The sequence below is a fragment of the Myiozetetes cayanensis genome, unplaced genomic scaffold (genome assembly GCF_022539395.1).
Source record: "Myiozetetes cayanensis isolate MyiCay16 unplaced genomic scaffold, myiCay2020 scf16, whole genome shotgun sequence".
NCBI lineage: Eukaryota > Metazoa > Chordata > Aves > Passeriformes > Tyrannidae > Myiozetetes > Myiozetetes cayanensis.
In genome coordinates, this window is record NW_026087270.1 from 6092148 (window position 1) to 6102499 (window position 10352).

The 10352-nt window shown below is 38.2% G+C and overlaps 1 long non-coding RNA gene across 1 annotated transcript in view; it reads left to right on the forward strand.

The window, feature by feature from the left end:
- The first annotated feature begins 6823 nt into the window (after nt 1-6823).
- LOC126637861 (uncharacterized) overlaps nt 6824-10352 on the forward strand; it is a 12157-nt gene continuing 8628 nt past the window's right edge. Inside the window, exons 1-2 of the long non-coding RNA XR_007628453.1 lie at nt 6824-6878; nt 7317-7405. This is a non-coding gene — a long non-coding RNA (uncharacterized LOC126637861). The remainder of the gene's footprint in view (nt 6879-7316; nt 7406-10352) is intronic.

Below are 10352 nucleotides of genomic sequence, written 5' to 3' on the forward strand. Positions count from 1 at the left end.
AATATGGTGCACAATGGTTTCATGTCATGGCTGGATTGAAGTAAGAAAAAGCATTGTGTTGGAGGGCAGGAATTTCTTTTTGTCTTTTGTGTTTATATCACTGTGTTGATTTACTGCAGGTAAAAAAAATGGTGATGTAAAATCCTTAAGTAATTTTTCTGAAACAGGATGAGTTTTCACATCATGTGAGTAGCATTGTACTGCTAACTGCAAAATGCTTGGAGGAAACTAACCTAAGTTGAAGGAATATTCCATCAAAGAGTCAGTACTTGCCTCAATAAGATATTTTTAGCATTTTTAGATTTTGATATATGTGTCTTTTTTTTCCCAAGAGAACAGGAAAGCTACTTCTCTTCTCACCAATTCTTTCATATTAGGTTGTTTATTGCAGAGCATTGCATTAGGTCATGTTGCATTTGATCTGCTGGAAAATGAACAGTGTTTTGAATCATCTATATGTGTCATTTGCTACCTCTCTTTAATCAGGTGAATGTAACTTTCCTACCAGTACCCAGGTATATAGCAGGGTTAAAAGCTTTCAGATAAGCCAGGTATGTACCTAATCAGAATGCTCTTGCCTGGTCACAGCTTTTGATGCTAGAAATAGTGCTTTTTAAAGCATATTGACATATGCATTAAATGAAAAACACACATAGTATTGAAGTGCTCAGTTCCCCTAGAAAAAGAAGAGAATAAGTCTTAATTTTCCTTTGGGGCAAAGCTTTAATAGAATAGCTGCTAGTTCATAGTCTTCCAGTTATTGTTTAAACCCCATAAGATTCTTAAGGCTTTGAGTGTTTGTACCAAGAAAAGAAAAATATGAATTCATTCTCAAGCTCAGATTTGGAAGCTAATAAAGTTATTCTGACTTCTATTACATTTCTTGCCCACCAGCATTACCATGTTGCTATTATTCAACTGAATAGTTTTAGTAGCTTGAGCCCCTTCTACTTTATGGAAGTTGAGAAGGAAAATTGAAGGTCACAAGGAACATGGAAAAAGGTCATTAAATAATTGCAACAAAGAAAACAGAAGAAAAGATATGTGACAGGGGATATGAACAGGAGCTAACAAAGTGGTGCTCTGACAATATTTTTAGTACTGTCATTGGTGTGTCTATGTGGCTGAATGATCTTCCTCAGTAATCTGCTTGGTTTTTTTGATTTTACTGTTTTTGGTGAGATGATTTCTGAATTTCTCTCAGATTCTCCCTGTTCCCTCTAAGATGCACACAATTTATCATGTTGCCATTATCCATTGCCAGTGATCCAAGGACTTCTGTGTTTTCTCAGTGAGCCAGCCAACTTCTCACGCGATAGTATACGTACTTGGAATTAAATCTCATTTCCCCTCTCTCATGGCAGCCAGGCATTGTATTGCAAAGTGGGATCTTCAGCAGCTGAATTTTCAGTTCTACACTGCCCAGTACATATAAATTGCCATATCCCAGGGCCTTAGTGGAATCCCAGTCTGTCAGGATTATTTCACTATGTCATGCAATGTGCAAGCACATGCCAAGCTGGGCAGAAGGGAGGAAAGCATGCTGCCATTTTAGCAGCTTCTGCCTCTTCCCTGGCTGAACTGGCAATTGATGTGAATTTTGTGATAAAATTATGCGTGTCACTTGTAATTTGTAATGTGGTCAAATATGGATGTGTAGTATAGGTAAATAAATTGAAGATTGCTTGCACCTTTAATTCTGCGAATCTTAGTACACTATCAAGTTTGTATTTTTATCTGCAGTTGTCATCTGCTGCAAAAAAAATCTGGATTTTAGAAGGTCAGACTGCGTATACAACAGATACTATGGACTCTGTAGTTACCCAGGTTGAAAAAAAAAAGGTGAGTATAACCATGCATAAATACATTTGTTCTATGTATCAGCCTTCCTAAACAGTTTACAAATCTGTCCTTAAAACGTTTTGTTCGGTGGCCAAAATGAGAGGCACATAAGCATCAGTGATTTTTCCCGTTTGTTTTCGTTGTGTTGAAGAACTCAGTGAAAGGTACAATTTCTTTGCAGTGTTCGTGTTCGTTATATGACTAGGCTTTAGATAAATTGTGATAATGTTTGGGCTCTGTATTTGATTTCTACATTTCAGATATGAGGTTATGCACATGCATAGCTTATGAGAAGAGCCAGGCTGACAGCAGAGGGATTGATCTCCTTTGTGGAGCACATACAGCATGTTGCCTTGTTACCTTGTCAATGTGCTTGAGTCTCAACACGCTCTCAACATTCAGAGTTCCAGTTTGTTTCCCACATCCTCCTCTCCTTAGAGTCTGGGCAGGGTAAGGCAGTGTGGGTTCCAGTGAGTTCTAGCTGATGATTGAGGGGAGAAACCTGCAAAATAAGCAATGTAACTTGTTCATGTAGACAAATAAAATTTTGTCTTGGGAACTTGCAAATAAACCTCCCTCATTTTCAGCTTCCTTGAAAAATGCAGTGAAATCAGACTTTATTGGGAGAAATGACACATTATGGTGCACATTTCAGGGTCTTATATTAAAATCTATTTTTTTAAAGAAGAAAATTAAATGCTATTCCAGTTTTCTTGTTCCTGCTGACCCTTTAGGACTGTACTGAGCTTCTGCCACCTACCAGCATGCTCGCCAGGCAGTCTGTACAAATATTATTATTACTTAAATAGAGTCTGAATCATTACCTTGTGTTTTCACTTTGTAGTGAAGTGATTTAAATATAGTTTTCTTATGTTGGGATCCTTTGACAAATGCATAAATAGTTAGCGCATTGTTAGCAACAGTGAAAAGGAAATGGATGCCTGGCAGGAGGAAGGGCAAATAATTTTCTCATGCTTGCTGTGCTCTTTCTGTAGTGTAAATCAACTCTTCTCCTCTGAAAGTAAAAACTTATTCCAAGATGTCAACAAAAGTAAAGTAATTAGGAAAGGAAATGTAATTCCTCCCTGCTGCTCCTCCCTCGCACACATTAGTAAAAGCTATTTAAAGATACAACCTGGCGTGGACTAATTGGGGATGAGTCACTTGGGACCTGATCCTGGAAATGCTTACTCAAACGAGTAGCCCTTTGATTGTTCGCCTGGGTCATTGCTGAGTGCATGTGCCTGCCTCAGGATCAGGGAGGAGAAGGGTCAGTCCTGCAGGGTCCTGAGCAGACCTCTCCAGAACTGAAAGGCTCCTGAACCAGCCAGCTGGCCCCAGGGGGAAGATGCCTGTGCTTAGAGTTAACTGTTTTATTGGATCCCAGCCAGTTCAGTCAGTGTCTCCCAGGACTAAACCCTGAGTGCTTAACTTTAAATAGAATAGGAATATTATGAGGCTACTTTGATTAATTAATCTTATTTGGAAAAAAAAGAACAACTAGAAAACCGAAACACACCACCAAACTTTCCCACATTTGCTTATGCCTCTGGTTCATGTCTGTCATAAAATTAACTACTGTAATACGCTTTTTCCACAATTTAGTTCTCAAATACTTTTCTGCAAAGGAAGCTGTAAAGCTCAAAGGTGTATTTTTTTCTTAGTGTTAGCAATTAATATGCCACTAGTCTTTGCATAAATAAGTTGTCTATTTTAAAGCAACTCAAATGGGCTATTTCATTTTATATGACTGTTAATTAAGATGTTGATTAGCCCTGCTATTGAAGCATTGAAACCCTTTCTAAAAGAAATGGCCACTGTTTCAATTTTATTTTAATTAGTTGGACTTTGAGGTTATTTACTACAGTGTCAGCTATCAAAGTAAAGCTATTTAATTTGATGTTCAGTCCAAGGCAGGTAGCGCACAGAATTCCACATTTGCCTGTAACCACTGCCATTAACAGCAGTATGATTTAAGGTCATTTAAGAGTCATCAACCTCACAGATGGTAAAATGCAAAGTATCTAAAAGGGAAAATAACAATTGTTGTCTTGTCAAATAAAATCCGAACATTGTATTTTTTGTGAACACCCACTAGCTTCCAGCAATTTTATACAGAATGTGTTTCCCTTTGGGCGGAGAGTGTTAGGTCTTCCCTTTTATGTATCCTTCCATTGAGACATGCTAAGCCCCTCGGGAGGGAAACCCACCCAGATATTTGTGATTTTAAAACTTCATTTGCGTCACTTGCAACAGAGATGGATCATTATTCTGGGATAAAATCACATCCTGCACAGTGAAAATAACAGGCAGCATTTGACCTGAAAAGGGAAAGAGAAAAAAAAAAAAACCCACAACAACTTTAAAGTGTTAAAAGAAACAGACAGTGTTAAAGCTGCTTCAGGAAACAAATTCTCCCTGTAATGCAGTGTAATTATGATCTTTTCTAAGCTAACTATAGTACCCTAGAGATTACTATAAGTAACTTATAATAGAATTTTTATTAGTGGTAGTAATTTTTTATGATAATTAGTGTAATCTGCAGCCAATAAAATCAGAAGATATATAGTTATCTCTTTTACACCAGAAAACTATTCTTCAGACAGCTGAAACATTAAGAAAGAAAAATGTATTATTTTATGATCGTTATATACCTTTATGTTCTGATTATTTAGTATTTTTTTTTATTGGCTCTTTCCATTTAATGGTGAAAAATGTGAGGCATACTCAAGAGCCAGTATAAAGCAGGCAGTTTGGGGTAAGCATCTGACATTTAGTTTTCTTGGCAATCTTTATTCTATCTGATCTGAAACCTCATCCTTTGTGGAAGTTAAGGAGTTTTAGGTTTTCCTCCTAGATGATGGGTTACTCTTGCATCAACCTTGTGCTCACAGTGAGATTGCCTTTTGTTTTTTGAATGGAGGGAGAGCCATAATGGTTGAAAAAAGGTATTTTGACAGTAACGCTGTCCTTGGCTGTGTCATGTACTCTGTGTATCTTTGGGACTCTCTTGCTTTGCTGCACAAGAAGCTCTTGCAGCACAACCCTTCTCAAAAGCTCTGAAACCAACGACAGGAACACACGTGCAAAATTACTCTTTAATAACGGAGTTGTGATCCCACATAGTAGGACTGCTTGATGAGAAGTGGCTGGACTTGGTCCTCCTCAGATTTGGAGAGGCATTTTGGCCAAATGGATCAGCTACTACTGCTAAGGCATTGGTTAGGTCCCTTATAATGACATTCTCAGCACCTTTTCTGTGGAAATATGGTAGCTGGCTGACTGTTAAATGTCCAAGAAACCCTCGCTTTGTGATGAAAATGGCAGAGTCTTGCCTTGTCTCTGTTTTCCCTTGTTGGTCTTTGGCAGAGGTAGCACTGGGCAGACCTTTGGCCTTCAGGTAGACTCAAGTCCTGCTCAGCCTGAAAGCATGTAAAAATGACATCCTGACGGTGGAGCTTCTGACGGTGGATAAAGCAGCAAGTTTCCTTGCTGATTCTGCTGGATTCCTGTGTGCCAGCACTTAGAGACTGTTGACCGTGAGGTTTCTCTGACACTCTTGTGAACCCTCACAGGGACAGATGGATTTGCTCTTGAATGGCTCCATTCTTTTATCTTTGTGAATAGAGCGGGCAATGGTTAATTTGCCCTGACTGCTGTCATGCACCACAGGCTTCTGCTTTGTCACCCCTCCTGCTGACCATGGCCTCAAGGCCAGGAGGTCTCATATTCTGAAAACTTGTGTACTTACTGTATGTGTCCAGCTTGTCTTTTGGGAGGAGGGGTATCGCAGCTGAGCGCAGATGGTGAGCTTCCCCTTGCTGTGCTTCAACCTGAGACTTAAATAAGAGGTCTTCAGCAAGTTAACTTGATAGAAGCAAATGATGGGAGACAGAGAAAAGAAATTCCTGTCCCCTCTGCACTGAGGTATCTTACCAAAAGCCATGTCAGCCAAACAAACCCTTGGGGTTTACAACGTTTTGAACTCATATATGGGTAATTTTAAAATTATACATGGTTTTGTTAACTTCTGAGTTGAATCGCTGAAATGCAGTGTACCTAAGGCAATGGATGAAGAATATCTGGAAACTTGGATCACAAAGCTTATTTCTCACTTGGTCTCTTCAGGGTATGCCTTACTTGCAGGCTGCTCTCAAAGTTCTCAAACTGTGCAACAGCTGCCTGTGTATTTCCAGGTACTAATAAAAATGAAGTTTTCAGCGATGAGCCCTAATGATACAGCCTTCCTCATTCATTCTTCATCACACCTCTGCAGATTGGATCAGCTACTATTCTTCATTTATTATTTGTTATTAGTTAAAGGTCTCTCTTCTTTTACTGCCCTCAAAACTCTGTATGTTCTTCCTCCAGCTTGCCAACCTTTGAGTTATGTACCAGAGCTGTTTTCTGGGACTAATTTCTAAGAGTTGACAGCAGTGAAGGATTTTAGGCAAAAAGTTTTTAATTTTCAGTTTTAGAGTCTGTGAATACCTTATTAGCAGATGCTGGATTATGTGGTAATTTGTTGAGAGGTTAGAACAGGTGCATAGCACACTCACAGATAAATAAAGCTTAAATTGTAATTTCCACTACAGACAGATCAATCTGTGTAATTTAAGTGACTGAACTTTTATAGTTGGTGTGTGAGGAAAATACCTTTTATTTAGAATAGCAGCAGTAAATTGATAGTGTAATTTGTGCTGTGAAAATTGGCCATTGTATTTAATTGTATATAAAAAACACAGTCTTTTTGAACAGCACCCACAAGTTGTGCCCTAAAAAATAAATTTTTTCTTTTTTTAAAAAAATCCAAACATTCATATCTTTGAAGATGCTCCTCCTTGTGACTGGTATTGAACTTCAGGGTTGTTTTCCTTGCTTTTCCAGGATTTTGGCATGTGCCATAACACCGCATGTGGTAAAGGTTTGGCTGAAAAGTTACTTATTTCTAAATTAATATCTTCTTTTTTTTTTTCCATTTAGATTGTATATCCTGTGCCTCATGGTCTTCATGTCTTCATGCATTCTAGCATCAGGTAGGTAACAAATCACACTGCTTACCTCTTGAGAGGAATATCAGATGAATTCACTGTGCTATGTACAACACTACCTAGAAGCCACAAGAGAGAAACAGTAGTAGGTTGGCAGCAGAGGGAGATTCTTCAAAGAAAAATTATACTAAAAAGATGTAAGATTAGTGACATCATGATCAAGAATGTGAACCACCTATCCCTACTGGAAATTCATTGGTAAGCAGATCCTGAGGAGAAGACAAAATCAGCAGCCGAAAGCAAGGAGTCTGTGGCCCCAGCTGAGAAATCCAGGTCACATCTGACACCCATTGAAATGGAGTGGACGTGAGATTGGATTCTTAATCACCAGAAAAATAGTTTAATTTGATGTGTCATCTCAAGGGAAGGGGAAAAAAACGTCTGAGATAAAAACTGAGACAAATGACTCTCTCTTCTTTTAAGGTAATGCCAAATAATAATAATGACCAGTCTTCGCGAGCGAATGCCAAATAGAGGAGAAGCTCCCCTTGTGCTGCACTGGAGTCCAACAGGTAACACCAGTTGCCTTGGCCTCATTAGTAAACACCTGATTTTATAGAGTTAAGCGCAACCAGAATCTACTAGATGTTTTCTGAAAAAGAAAATTGCACGAGTAAAGTGATTTCTTTTTCACTTGATTGTCAATAATGTTTTTATTTGCCAGCTATAGAAATGCTCAAAAATATATTTCTGCAAAGTGAAATATTTTCAATTTGATTTTTCCCCCTCCTCTCTTCCCCTTTCCCATTCTCCACCTTTGGAACAGGCAGAAGACAAAACACAATTTTTCTTGTTAGGATTTCTCACTTTTGTTCAGCAAGAACAAACACTTTTTCCATCTCCCCTACAATACCACTCAAAGCATTAATGGAATATTTTTGCAGTGGAGCTCTATTCAGAACAAAAAATGTCAAGGAATTCTAAAAATAAGAGTGCAGTTACTATTTTTGATGTTAGAAACTGGGCTAATTTGGCAAATAGGATGCAGTATAAGCTTATGGTTTCAGCACAATGGAGAAGTTATCAATAGAATAATGGATGGCAAACAAGAAATCTTGCATGTGTGCTTTTCTCTGGGTGGTTTCCAGATTTCACAGACTGAGTGTAACGCTGTGTTTCTGTCTTGTGGGAGGAAAGACTAGCTCGAGGCCACAGCCAAACTCCTTATGAAAAGAAAAAGGCAGGCTGCTCCCACAATAGGGTGTGAAATACTGACCTTCTAGAATAGCCCTTTAAAGTAGCTTTTGGGTTTTGTTCAGCTGCTGTAAGGAAAGTGTAATTGTGCTGCCCAGTTCTGTTTGAACAAGTGAGTTGTGCACTTCACTGGAGGAATGTATGGAGTGTGTTGAAAGGACAGATAGGGAAGTGTGGCCAGGAATGTGATAGAGTGGATATAAAATGAGTGAAGACAAGTGTCCTCATGCTGGCCGCAGTGGTGACGTGTATTATCTCGACATGTTATCAGGAGATAGATGTTTGCATTCCCATAGGTCAGTGCAAGTTGTCACAGTTTCAACTTCCAGCTTTTTCTTATGGAAATAACATCACGAGGCAAAGAACACAAGAAAAGTCCTCTGCTTGCTTGCACCTTCACATGTGATGTTATGATTCTGAATGCTCTCTAGAGGACTTAGGGTACAGTGTGAAAGCATGACAATTGTTTTTTCAATAGTCCCTTGCTTCTATTTATAGCAACAAAGTTAATTAAAAAGTTTTGTTTCACCCTTTCTTTTCCAGCTCAGTAAATATCTTTGCTAGTGAGACAATTAGAATATTTTGAAGGGGGAGGCAGATATATAGGGAGATTTTTTGTGGTTTTTTTTACCCTTACTTTCATTTTTTGAAAGAATTGGTGAAGTTCTGAGCAGTGAAGTTTTGATGTGTGTGTTGGACGCTGCCTCTCTAGAAAGACATTGCTGTCCTGGAATGGCAAATAGCTGGAAACCTGGCACTCTCCATCCCAGCCCAACCATTTGAAGGTAGTTATTTTTGCAAGACCACTTAACAGGCTTTGTTATCATTCCAGTGTGAAACAAAAACAAACAGCAGAACTTCTCCAAAGGTTTTACAAAATGCAGTTAAGCAGTTACTATTGTTTCTGATCTGCTAATCAGTTATTAGTATTTATTAAAGGGTCCCTTTAGATCTGTTCCTCAGGTCCATAAGAGGCAATAAGAAAAGGAATGCTGGCTTGGAATCTTGATTCCTGTATTTACTTCATGTTATATCTGTTCCAGGGTATGTGAATATACCATCTGATAAGGTGAAACACCCTGTGTATACTAGTAATTAGTCATAATTTCATGTAATTATTATAGCAATTTCTGTAGTAGCTATCATGCGTCCCCCTTATATGAAGCCAAAGTTGTAATTTTTAATTAATACACAATTAGCCAATTGAAGTATGCAACATATTTATTTCTTACCTCAGCTTTTGTTAGCCTGTAAACATAGAGCTCAGGAAAGTGAGGGGCAAACAGCACAACCTTGAACCAAGTGTGCTGAGGGCAGCTTTTCTCTGAGATTTCCCACACACCTGTGTTAAAGTTTGATCAGCACCCATCCTGATTTTTTCAGTCTGGGGTATCTTTTAAGATGGGAACTATTTCTCATGGCAATCTGATCTGCGGGGTTGTTTTGTCATGTGAATGAAGGGAGAATGCAATACATTTATTTTCACTTACAGTGAAGCATGAACTCCAGTCTGAAAATGTAACTGAGGTGGCTGGGGATATCTTGTGGTGGGGTTTCTTGTTTTTAAGTAAGCCTAGTTTATAGAAAAAAAACGTAAAAATTGAGCAAAAGTAAATTGTAAAAAGTACTTAGTAAGTACTTTTTTAAAAGCAAAAAAATTCCAGGACAGGGGAAGCAGCACAGAAATGCTGCCAAAATTAAGTTTGTGGTTTTCTGAATCTCTTAAAGTTGCAGGCTTAGAATTATCCACCTATGGCCTACAAGTTTCACTACAGAAAGTGGCTGTCATTTATTTGTGCATACTGATAGCATCATCTCTTCATGCACTGGCAACTGGGACTTACTTTAATTTCCTTTGATATATTTAGCCTAGAGATTCTTAGATTAAATAAACATAAACAGTCAAAGTGGCTTTAAACTAATTCCCATATAAAACAAGATTTGAAAAATATGCATTGAAAGTAATGTAAGCATTTTGCTTATGCATTTTTCGTTTTAAAAATGTAATAAATCTTTGCAGCTAAAAAGGGATCTGTGGCTGATACTCAGTATGCCAGATGTTTGGGTACTCCAGTAACATTGTTAAATTAAGGATTTATACAGTGAAAGCAGTACAGATGTTTGACAGCCATGCCAACGAACAAACAAGTGAACCCTGAAAAAATGTGGGTTTTTTCAGTTCTCTTATACTCCCAGATTGCTTTTCACATCTCAATATTTATTGAGGTGCAACATAATTTTTCTTGTGGAAAAAATTAGTATTCA